Source organism: Heloderma suspectum, chromosome 3 (genome assembly GCF_057233095.1).
Source record: "Heloderma suspectum isolate Gila_16-S chromosome 3, 16-S_ref, whole genome shotgun sequence".
Taxonomy (NCBI): domain Eukaryota; kingdom Metazoa; phylum Chordata; class Lepidosauria; order Squamata; family Helodermatidae; genus Heloderma; species Heloderma suspectum.
The window spans coordinates 137,480,915-137,494,085 of NC_139460.1; the positions used below are offsets into that span (position 1 = coordinate 137,480,915).

A 13,171-nucleotide genomic window follows, 5' to 3' on the forward strand; every position below is an offset into this window, starting at 1 on the left:
GCTACATTTTTGCTAAGAGCACAAAAAATGGAAGATTTGGGATAGCAAATGGTAGAAAAAGAATAGGTATTTTTGGATGTGTGACTAAATTAGAATCCTGTAACGAAGTCAATCAGTCATTTATATATTAGAAAACAAGGTAAGAGGTGTGGGCGAATAAAAAGCAGGCTGGAGAAACCAGTAATTAATTTGATTTTTAAAACCAAGCTCTAATGATTTAAAGCAAAATTCCAAGGCTTTCTTTATGTGTTTCCCTGCTTGAGAATGATTTAAGGATTTTATCAGATAACTATCAATTCCCTAAAAAGTCTTTAAAAGAGTCTTCCTTTCTTTTTAAAGTAAGACCACTCATTAAGCAACAGGTTACATTACTGCTATATCTGATAGTATACCAACTTAGAGTGTGTGTTTTTAAATGTGTAAGCAATGTAATTGCTTTTGAATGATAAACAGTGTCAAGGGCTCCTTGGTGGCCTCTTTCAGTCTAATCCAGTAGCCAAGTCCAGACACAGACAAAGGGATTCTTTTCGAAGTTTTATTCCTCTTTTACAACTTAACAACTCTACTGTTAGCAACTAGCTATGAGCAGCAGAGTTCCTATGCCCTAAGTTGGAAAAGTTGGTCCCCGTTTAAAGGAGAATCACTGGCAGACCCTGAACTTATGGGCTAGGGAGAGTCCCTCCCCTTTTCCCTTGGATCCTCGGGGCGCAACCTTTGTTTGCGCGCCAACCGGGCACTATGCCTCCTTTCTGCGCCCTCCATTTGGTGCCACTCCCTGAGTCAGCGTCGCGTGTCCAGCAAGTCTTCTTCCCGCGCTCTCTCACTCCCGGGACTGCTATCTATGCTAGGAATGCCGGTGGGAGGAATCTCTGCCAGCTGTTGGCCCTGGGAAGGATGAGTGCGCTACTCTCCCAGGAGCGGCTGCTCTACCTCAGAATCAGAACTACTCTGGGATTCTATGGGCTCAGTGTCCACCCTGACAAATAGTAGAGATATGCCCTATTCAGACGTTTATCCCCCACACGTATAAGTGAGAGATAACATTCTAGTTCTTTACCCCTCTACCCCCTATCATCAACATAGACTCCTCATTCAAAAGTGTGCACTGAGAGGGTGTTAAAAAAAGAACCTGCTGTTTTCCTACTTGTTAACTATTCTGGTTGTGAATACCAAAGGATGGCTAAAATGTGTTCAGCCTTTCTTCCTCTTTTCAGTGCCCAGTGAGCTGCTAACAGAGGAAGTCAGTTACCTCTTCTTCCTTCAGCAGCTGAGCAGCACGGGGTGATAACATGGGGAGCTGAGCAGCATGGGGTGACAACTGCCTGCATTCTCCACACCACCCCCATCCCACTGCTCAGCTGTAAACACGTTACAAAGACACCATAGGGATGGCCACATGACTCCCTGGAAATTCAGTAAACATGTCAGGGGGGAGCAGGATTGTACCTTCTGGGCATACACCCTGATGGTACCAACTGGCCATGTCTCTCAGCATTCAGCATCAGTGAGACGGGGCCTTGTATATGTACAGCTGCACAGTGGAATAGGCAGCCACTAGGGTGAATGGGCAGCAGGAATAGTTCTACTTCTTCCTCAGCACATTCACTGAATGTGTGGGAATAGGTGTTGTGTGAATATCCGCTATAACTCTCCAGTGCTATGTCTCTTATCGAAAGAAAATTAAACTGTGTAGCACTGCTTCTGGGCTTTTCATCTCTCAGGGAAGTGGGGAGTGCTTAACGTTTGTAACTGAAGAATGAGTGAAGGAATTATTGACAGCAGGGGGGAGCCTATGGAATGATGGATAGCGTTGGGGTCAGTTGAGAAAGTCAGTTAGAAGTGAAAGTTAAAGACAGTTGCTGGGTTGGAAGACAGTGGCCCTGTTCAGAGTCAGACACACTTGGGGAAAGGGTGGTTAGGGTAACTATGGAGTGAGGGTACCAAAACCATGACGTGCAGGCCGGCCAGACTACCATTGAACCACACAGCACTGCATGGTTCCTCTAACCGCCCCCCCTCTGTAGTTACCTAGCTATCTTCCAGGCATGTTTCCTAAGTATCCCATCATCCTCCGTGGCATGAACGGGTTCCCGCCAACTGCTTCAGCGTCTCAAATTGCCGTGTGACCATAGAGAAAGTCTGTGGCAGCTACAGCGTCCCCTGCAGTGGTGGATACTCTAGCTGACGGACTCTATGGTCGTGGGCTGGAAATCATCCAGAGGCTGTTTTAACCACTGAGGGCCTGCCAGACAACATGGTAAGCCACCCTGGGGCACCTTAAATCTTGTGCAGGGGGATGGTTAGTTGGGGTGGTTTACTAACCACAAGGAACTTGGTTTTCTCCCCGCACATGGCATGCTAAGCCACTGTGGCTAGCGAAAATTCCCTATCGTGGCTTAGTGTGACATCTGAACAGGCCCAATGTGTGAGTGAATGAGAAGACAAAGAACTTAGAGGAGTTAGACTGGGATCAGAGAGAGAACACTTAAATAGATGAATACGTAGCTGTCGAAAAGGGGAGACAGGTGTGTTAGGGGAGGCTATGAGATGAAACTATTCTTTCTTATTCTTTATCAAATCACTACTTATTGTAGATATTAAGTTATAGAAATAAATATGTGTTTGTTTGTTTATTTAACCACCTGTGTTCTGGGCTGGATGGATTCTAAGGTTAGACTATCCCACCCCATGTGCTGGCTTGAAATATACAGCCCAGCCTATAAAAGGGAAAGTCTTCCTGCTTTCTGTAAATCAGTAGGAGGGGGCAGAAGCTTGCTTTGGAGAGTATTAGGGGACATCTGGACTCAGTGGACATGCTGAGTGACTTGGGGCCAGGGCCTTGTAAGGGTCCCTGAGAATGACACAGCATTATTACTTCCTATCTTGGATGGGTTTCTGCCAGAATAATAATTAACCTTGTTTGTTGAAGGTATGATCGCTCCTTTAATTAATCCAAAAATCATATCCATAAACTAGACAGATTTCCTGGATTTATAGGATTGTAATTTAGCTTCTCCCTAACATGCTAGTTCTTCATAAGCAGGGAATTATTTTGTCTGGAGCACTATTCAGTCATATGAGCCCACACCTGCAGACTGAAATGGTACCACGCAGGCACAAGTAGGGATGGACGAAAGTCCCTTACCTGATCCCGACGCTTGCTTCGCGGTGGGGGGGAGGTGCTCCGTCCCTCCCCCTAAAATTCTGGGCGGGGGGGAGGCGCCCTGTCCCTCCCCGCTGAAATTCTGGCAGGGGGGAGGCGCCCCATCCCTCCGGCCGTGAAACCGCGTCTCCTGCCGGGACGCAAATGGCAGCGGCCGTAGCGGTCCCTGCAGTCAGCCATGATAGGCTACGTAAATGTTTATGTAGCCTATCACGGATGACTTAAAAAAAAAAAAAAGCGGATACGCAAATGGCGGCGCCCATGGGCGCCGCCATTTGCGTTCCTTATTTTGGCACATGTAGTCTATGTAAACATTTACGTAGACCACGGCGAAAATAAGGGCAATGCTATTGTTTTGACTACATGTGCCAAAATAAGGAAAGCAAATGGCGGCGCCCATGGGCGCCGCCATTTGCGTACGCTCTTTTTTTTTTTTTTAAAGTCAGCCGTGATAGGCTACGTAAACATTTACGTAGCCTATCACGGTGTTTTTTAGAAATCTAGCCGTGATAGGCTACGTATATCTTTACATAGCCTATCACGTTTGTTTGTTTGTTTGTTTTACTTGGAAATGGCAGCGGTGGCGGCCGGTCGGAAGACCGGCCGCTGCCGCCGCCGCACCTCTGCCGGAGCCGCCGCCGCCGCCAGGAGGATTCGCCCAAGGTAAGTCCCGTACCGGGGGGGGGGGGCAGACCGTTTCTCCACCAATTTCGGGGGGCCGAATGGAATCTCCAGAGATTCGTGGAGAAATTCTCTGACATCCCTAGGCACAAGTTTACTATTTCAGTAATAAGTAGGCCAGAGTTGCTGAAAGAAAAGGGACAGAAAGGGCAACAAGATGAGAAGCAGGGACCCAAAAAAGGCAGCTGGAAGAGCCGGAGAACTGAGTGAAAGAGGAAGAATGAGAAAGGGAGTAGCCTCACAGTGATCTTGAGACATGAGTGCCTATTGTGATGCTCACTTTTTATCAAACCAGATATCTCAGTTGATTAGGCTGAAGTTCCAGGACTTTATAGAGGAGGAGATAAGGAACGCACTAAGGATTTCAAAGAACTTAAAAGTTTTATTTCCAAGACAGCAGATGGTGTCGGAATGCCACCCACAACCTGGAAGGGAAATACAATAGTTACATTTAACTATCCATTCCTACTTACACACATGTACAACCCAAGTTGGCCAGGCCAGGGTGTAGCATAAGGATGTAGGACAGGAGTTCTAATGAGCTCACTTCATTGTGCCTAGGTTTTGCTATATCTCCAACTTGCTTCTGGGTCCTCAGGTTTCTTATACTTTCCAGGAGAATGGGGGGCTTCACTTAGGGCCCTCTTTCATTGCTTTTTTTCAAAATGAACAAATTGTACTCATCTGGAACGAGTTCCTGCAAGTTGTTGTCCTTTTACAATGTCACAGCCTTCCAGCATCTTTGTGATTTGTCCCAAGGTCAACCTAGGTTGCATCTTAGGTCCTTAATTGAAGTTGCAACTTTCATGCACCCAAGTCATAACCCCCTCCTCATCTCCTTCCCATTTGGCAATATCCTGTATCTTGTTGCTTTGATGGCTTCATGGATGTCCTCATGCACATCCCCCTCCTGATCCTTATGGCGTTTCACTGTAAGAAAAGAAACCACACACACAAACACTCTCAGAACCCTAAACATTCTCACTTGAAAGAAAACAAGCCATTCTTGTTTACAGAGGGATATTACATTAATGGTGCAATCCAATGGTTGCTAGACAGTGTCTAGACAGCCATATGATTTTTCATGTTCTGGGAACCGACCTCAGAGCCAGTGCTCCCAGAAAAGCGACTCCCAGCCCCCTCCCCTGCCCCCTTGTAGGTGACGTGGTTCATCCCTGGCTCTGCACTTGCAAGAGCAGTGCAGAGTGGCTGAAAAAGGGGTGTTCCTGGAGGCAAGGAGGGGAGGGGATGGCGGAAGCACCATTATGATGCTTCCTATGTGCCATCTGGCCTCCCCTCCCCCACCCCGCTCCGAGGCGCCCTGGCTAGACAGCCAAAATCAGCTGTCTAGCCACAAATGCCAGGTGGCTGGAGCATGAAGAAGAAGATCCCTCCACATTCTGCCCACCCTGCATTGGATAGTTGGTCACCTCCAAGTTACCAGAAATGAATATGAGCTTTTGAGACAAGCATACAAATGGTTACAATTCAAAGAAACAGAAATCTGTCCATGTCACTGTGCACTCTCGGTGAGAACTGGAGCAGACAGCTGAGAAAGTTAGTGAGGCACAGGGACAATAGAGCAGGCAAGCAAAGAAGCAGAAGAGACAGGAGAAGGAAGAGGTGTGTGTCTGCATGAGGCTATTAATTTGGAATAAGAGCTAAATCTTTGACAGTAGATCACTAGTATAGTATTTCCTATAAAATGTTACTAATTAGCAGTTTGAGTAATTACTGCAATTAATTATCAGGATTTACTTACTGGGCATGATTCAGCATAATACATTCATCAGTTAACAGATAGATCCAAAACATAGTTTAATTGATGGCAAATTATCTCTATACATAGTTAAAATCTCACATTTAGAAAATGTGTCTTAGGAAAGGAATTTCAACTATTAAAATGGCTGTTTTTCCAAAAGCTCTCTTTTTGCGAACACCTTTGCCTTTATTCATTGACTTGAAAATGATAATGAGTTTTTTTACTCAATGTTTATTGTGAATTGTAACCAAACAAAACAAACAAAAAACATGTTAAAACAAAATAAAAATATAACATGTTCTAAAATCCTCAGTTTCAAATATTACAATATTCTAAGAAGAAAAAAAGAGGAAAAAATAGGTTACACATAAACTTGCATAAAAGCAGACCAAATATCCACATATAAGTCCATTTGCAAGTTATGCCCATATACCACTCTTTCAAATGTTGCTAGCATTGTTAAGTCTTCAATCCACTGCATTATAGGCAGTGAGCTTTTATCTTTCCAGTATCATAATATCAGTCTTTTAGCAACCACAAGAGTGCGAAAGACACATTTACGCTGACCATCTGTCACATTCCAAAAAACAGTTAAGTAATTTAAGAGAACGTGTACATCAGTAAATATAAAAAAGCTTTCCAATACAAAATGCATCTGTATAATAACTTCCTCCCAAAAGGAGGCAACTATTGGGCATTTCCAAAACGTATGAATAAGAGAAGGATTGACTGCATTACACCTCCAACAATTAGCCAATTTTGACAAACCTTTGTTAAAGAGATGTTGTGGCATCCAGTAGACCCGAAGCAAAAGTTTTTGCTGAATAAGGCATAGCTGAAGATCCATAGAGATATCTGATACAGACGCCAAAACGGCTGTCCATTGATTAAACAAAATAGGACATTCCAATATCCTATTCCATTCCTGCTGTTCATTGATAATAAGTATTTATAAAAATGAATCGTAGTCGGTATATCTGGTCAGCTTCAATAAGTATTTCCAGTAATGAAGGAGACTCCGAAGCAGTAAAAACAGCAGGACTGAATCTAGATACTAACAAATGTTTCAATTGCAAATACTGCCATTCCGCTGTAGCAGGCAAACCAAATTTATCTTGCAAAGTTTTAAATAGCAAAAACTCATCATCAGCACCCACTAATTGATCCAGGGTAAAGATCCTTTTCAGCATAGTAAGAAGCAGAGACATCACCTTGCCGACAAAGGTTCGTATAATCAAAGCTATGGTTTTCCCAGTAGTAACGTATGGCTGTGAGAGCTGGACTATAAGGAAGGCTGAGTGCCGAAGAATCGATGCTTTCGAACTGTGGTGCTGGAGAAGACTCTTACGAGTCGCCTGGACTGCAAGGAGGTCAAATCAGTCCATCCTCAAGGAAATCAACCCTGAGTGCTCATTGGAAGGACAGATACTGAAGCTGAAGCTCAAATATTTTGACCATCTAATGCGAAGAGAAAAGTCACTGGAAAAGACCCTGATGCTGGGAAAGACTGAAGGCAAAAGGAGAAGGGGACAGCAGAGGATGAGATGGCTAGATAGCATCACCGATGCAATGAATATGAACTTGAGCACACTCCGGGAGAGAGCGGAGGACAGGAAGGCCTGGTGTGCTATGGTCCATGGGGTCACGAAGAGTCGAACATGACTTAACGACTGAACAACAACAAAGATCCTTTTATCTGTCCAGGTCCACCATAAAAGCATTTTCTTTCCAAATCTTAAGTCTGGATTTCCCCATAAAGTCAGTTTGGCATGGGAAAATGGGTCAAAGTGTAATTGGCATGACATTATATGTCACACATCTCTGACTGCCATAATTGTGGGAGGAGCTCTGTCTGCCTTAATGTACCAATAACCTAATGCCATCCATTTAAAGAGAGGCTCCAGACAAGAAGAATCCAATACTGACCAAGCTGGAAAATCAAATCTGAGTGGAAAAGACCGAAATTTGGTACATGTCAGCAAATAAGTCTCATGGTACATAGCTAGATCTGGAAAACTGAACCCCTTCGTTAATTGGAAGTTGCATCCTTTTCAAAGATATTCTTGGTGGAAAGGAACTCCAAATGAATTTATGAAACAAAGCATTAAGGTTTTGAAAATATTTGCCAGGTATAAGTATAGGGATCCCATGTATAACATAAATAATTCGAGGTATAGTATTCACTTTAAGTGTATTAACCTTACCCCATAAACTCAACTTTAACAATGCCCATCTATCTATATCTCGTTGAATATCATTAATCAACCTATTTAAATTTAAACTAATCATTTGAGATATATCTCTAGGGATAATTATTCCCAAGTAAGTAATAGGCAATTGGCTAATACAGTATTGTATATCCTATTTCAATCGGCTTTATTTCTGACTTTGACCAATTAATTGAATGATAATGAATTGGCAAAAATACTGCATAATTTCTTATAGAAAAATAAGTACTCTAGAGTCTGCATTAACACTGTTTAAAAGTCATCTAAGAAATATCCTAATAATCCTGAGATAGTGGATAGAATACCTGAAAGGATGAGTCTGCATAGACATCTCTGAAAATCTAGATATTTTCAAGTCAGCACCAGATCCTTTTCATACAAACATCTTCTGCGACAGTAGCCATGTAAATTGATCCTTCCCCTGTAATGTTTTTAGCAATTATGACTGACTTCTGTATTGTTAAATCACAACGAGGGAAATGGCTCTACAGTGCTAATATTACAACACCACAATTACAACTATACATTGTTGAGATTCTCATACTATAGCACTTGGGAATGAACTAATGGAAGAAGTGATAATACTGATAAGCTAAAAGAATGTTCCCCTCTTAGGATTTCTTGTTGCAAATAGATTGTCTTTCATCAGAAATAGTTGAGTGTTTTAATGGAAAGTGACTACCACTTGCCCTAAATCTATCATCATAGCTAGTTATTTGGTGGTCTCACAGGTATCAATGTGTCCATGTTCTGAAATCAAAACCTTTGCTTTGGCTTGAAGTACGTATATTTTATCTCAGATTTAAGACAGCAGATGGCTCTCTTGAGTTTCCCTTGGAGCACCTAATGCTGTAAACAACCATTCTGTATTTTCAGATTACAAGTAGAGAGACTTTGCTTTTGTTCTCAAGGATAAAATCACACTATCTTCCACAATTCCAGTATTTTCTTTGCATTCCTTTCTACTTCATAATGCCTCCCCCCAATTCTGTGCATCCTCACTCATAGACTGAGAATGACAAATGCACAATCTGAACCTGTTTGGTTGAGGTTAGAATATTTACAATTTAGATTAAATGAAATGAACATGGAATGGGAAGATGCATATCAATAGTAACTAATATATATCACAAATAATATTTGTTAGGTCTCTTCACTGAATAGAATTTGTCTTAGGTTAGATTTTAGATTTTGTTTACAGTGTTTTGTGCAAATCAGTATGTGTGTGTGTGTGTGTGTGTGTGTATGTGAATATGGATCAACAGTTTAAAAACTCATCAAAATTCCATAATGAATTCAGAACTGGTAAATAATTATTTGTCAATACCTGCAAGCTTTGCTTGATTTTCTAGAGTTTAAAAACTGTTATAAAAAGGTTCCATCTCTCTCTTTCCCCCTCAAACAAAAATACATATGCATAAAAAGCATAATGTCTTATAAATATATACGTTTTAAAAACAAAATGGTTGGGCGTGGTGGGCAATATCCAACTGTGTCATTCTGCTAGCCCGAATGATTTTGTTCTAGTAGAAACTAGGTTCTGAACAATGTGCAAGAGGAGAATCCAACTAAAGTTACATTTGCGCAAGCGTGGTCGTGGAACTAGTCGTGCAACTGGCTGTGCAACCAGTGGTGCAAGAATAATGAGCAAGTGCTTGTGAAATGGAAAGATTTGGAGGAGCTCCAGTAGTACTATTTGACTTTTGGAATGACACTGTTGGATACTTCCCGAGGCATGTAAAGGTAAACACTTTTAATTCTCTCCCTTTAAAATCAGTGGGACTTATATGTGCTTACCTTTGACTGGAACATGCCTGGTATTTTGATTATTTGCATTAATAGATGTAAAGCTTTTACAGGGCCGAGTGTCCTGCAATAATCATCTTGCCATTGTTACCACAGTTCTCTGAATTAGGTTGCAAATGTTCACATTTTTACAAATAAACTGATAGTGATTTGTTCAAAGATGCTCAAGGAGTCATCGTCTGAGGTGTGTTTTAGATATGGACTTCATAGATACAAGACCCACTGTGGTCTCTTACTTTGCCCCCTTTATTGAGTTGTTTAGACTAAATTCCTCTTCTGTTGACTAACTGAAGTTATCAGGATCCTTCTTCATTTTATTTTGCAAATTGAGGATTATTCCCCTAGTTCTTTGTTTTGCACTATCCAAGGTCCTGATCAAAGTGAACAGATTTTACAAAGCAGAACAAGAAGAAAGTTCATACAAAACATAGATGTTTGTAAAAGCTATCCCTTGTACACAGCCTATTTGTACAGAAAACATTAAGCTTTCAAAAGTAATATATTATGCTGTGGGTTGAAAAATATATTCCAAAGTAAAATACAGATTAAATAAGTACTGCTTAATGTCACTAGCTTGTAGTAGACTAATTCCAGCAGTTGTGAAGAATCCCTTGTACTAGAGGATTTTGAGACTGAACACCCTATATAAATGCTTGCAGTGAATTTATTTAGATTCTAAATTTTAGAACCACTTCAAAACTCAACAGGACAAAAATATTTTTTCCAGATAACTGAAAACGTTATCTGTTATGTAACATAACAACAAAACAAAACAAATCCAGAGAACAGAGTTAAAACCAAAACATCTTTATTTCAATGTAAATGCTATACTTTGTAAATTAAAGAATTTAGAAGGAACTGGTTGTTATTTATAGGGGCACAAAAGTACCAACTAAACAATGCCAGTATGTTCAGATTCATATTTGGAAGACTTTATTTAGTTCAAAGTGTGTGTCCACACTCAAAAGACAATGCAAGCCCTGTCTTTTCAACTAAAATAAAATAAGATTTCCTTAAATGAAAAAAAAAGTAAACTTGTAAAAAGCTTTGCTGTTCCTCCAGACTTGGATTACATTGATGAACCCATGCAATTGGGATGTATGAAGCTGTTGATCAGTGACTATATTAATGAACATTTTCACAGATGAGGCTTACAGCAGTTTTGTCTACATTTAACTGGTTTGTAATGCAAGGAAGAATCTGTGCTATTAATATCTGTCTTCTAATTTCTGTTCAACATTAACAGTCATCGCTCAAAGATGATTGAAGTCTTATGTGTGCATGTTTTATAGTTAATACATAACTGCAAATCTGTTTTGTTCAGTTAAATAACTTATATTAGCAACCAATGGTGTAGTGGTAAATGTTGCAGTGTAGGCACTCATCATGAGAATCCAGATAGCCACACCCCCAAGGAGAGTTCAAAAATGCAAGCAGCTGTGTTGATCTACATATATTAAAAACAAAACAAAACACAGTTCTAGTCATTTTCATTTCCACCAGAAACAGGTCTTTTGTAAATCTAATGGGTCTTAATTGCCCATTCAAGACTAAGCAATCCCAAAATATTTTGCATCACAATATATCGTTGCTGGGAAAATTAATTCTACCAGCTAATTCTGAGGGTGGTGGCAGATAAAAAGGTATGGTGCTGCATGGCATCCCTGAGAGCCCTGGTTCCACCACACCACTGTTAGCAATTGATTCAACTACTGCTATCTGTGGATGTATCAACACAATTCAACAGAAGCATTTTGAGGTCTGAAATCCTCACAGGCCATATGGCATCATTGCTGATGCCACACTGATAGTGAGGTCTGAAATCCTCACAAGCCATATGGCATCATTGCTGATGCCACACTGATAGTGAGGTCTGAAATCCTCACAAGCCATATGGCATCATTGCTGATGCCACACTGATAGTGGGTAGTCTGCATGATAGACTGAGAACTCTTGGGATCAGTCTGGAAGGGAAGTCCAATGGTGACACTGCTTCCTGTATCCATGCTTGTGGGTTAAGTTGCCAAAAAAGGGAAGTGCACTGGATATGCTCAATGACAAATGGATACAGAATTTTTTTCCTGTATGAGCCACCATCTGTAGCAAACATATACAGTTTGACTGGAGTGTGCACTAATCATGGTTGAGCACTTGTCAGACAAATAAATTAATCACCAAATTTGGGATTCTTCTCCCCCCCACCTATTCCCCCCCATATATATATATATATATATATATATATATATATATATATCACTAATTAGAGCCAAACTCCAACCTTACAAAATACAGGGGTGAAGTTAAATTTTACCTCATTTAGCTCCCACAACAAAGACCAACAAATCTAGTGGCTCACACCTGTGCAATTTGAACCTGCAGGTGTGTGTAAGTCTGATAGTCTTTGCTTGTTCATAAAAGCAATGGACTCAGCCCTATTTTTAATTTTTTTTATTTTGTCTGTGTTATGTTGGCTTTTAACTTTTGTTGTGTCTGTGCATGTCGCATCTTAAACTGTAAGAGTGCATGCTTTACTTTGTTTCAGTAGTTTGAATTCATTCACACTTTTCAGATTTTTTTTTTTACAATACATCTCTTTTTCTTCTTCAATTCCCATTGAACCAGTTTTCTTCTCAATCATGATACTATGTCTGGAATGCCTGTGCTCTGTCCTCCCCCACCTCCCTATTTTCCCCTCTTCCAAACAGAAACAGACACGCCTGGAGAGATCACAAGCCAAGGTTGCATTTGCGGTCACTAGGGTGTATCCAAGAAGCCACAGAAAGCGGTTATGTTTTGGAGCAGAAAGCGGCTCCCTCCCCGCCTTTCTCCCTTTCCCTCCCGGCTAATCCTCCTTGGCTGGGAATTCATATTCACCTAAAGCAGCAGCAGCCGCGTGTCCAATTTGGAATGAAGGCAGAGTACAGCGAGAATAGGACGACAATGCTACTGACACCGAGTGGCTATGTTTCGGTTGGAGGCTCGCTGCCACATCTTCACTTTACCTGCCTCAAATACAGCCTAGTAGCCATGGCACGGGACCACCGTGTGTCTTCAAACTGCACACACACACACACACCCCGCCACCTCAGCCAGCCCTACATCTGTATGGGCTCTATGTAATTTGGAGGCTGGTGGCTCTGATTTCAGTGGGGCTGTGAATCCATTCTGGGTTTCAGTCAGAACCAGCTAAAGGAGCTATCCAAGGTGCTGAACCCTACCGCCAAAATAGGTTTCCCTGTTCATCTGCTCTGTAGCAAAAACAACACACAGTACCAAAGAGACCGGCTCCCACAATGCCAAGAAAGAGATCTGTGTGGCACCTTAGAAAGCGAGCAAACGGCCTGTCATCCTAAATCGGGAAGAGCCTCTGGCCACGTCTTTCATGTGCTCTTCGTTGTCACTGCTGCTGCGGGTGCCCCCCTCTTCCCTGCCCGTACGGCTAGCTTGGGCTCCGGGGCTGACAGATTATCTCCACTAGGATGGGGCAGGGGAGGACTGTGGCCGAGAAGAAGGGACGCGCAGTCTGTAGTT

The 13,171-nt window shown here is 41.7% G+C and overlaps 1 protein-coding gene across 3 annotated transcripts in view; it reads left to right on the forward strand.

The window, feature by feature from the left end:
* FGF14 (fibroblast growth factor 14) overlaps positions 1 to 13,171 on the forward strand; it is a 456,868-nt gene that overhangs the window by 303,172 nt on the left and 140,525 nt on the right. The window lies entirely within an intron of this gene.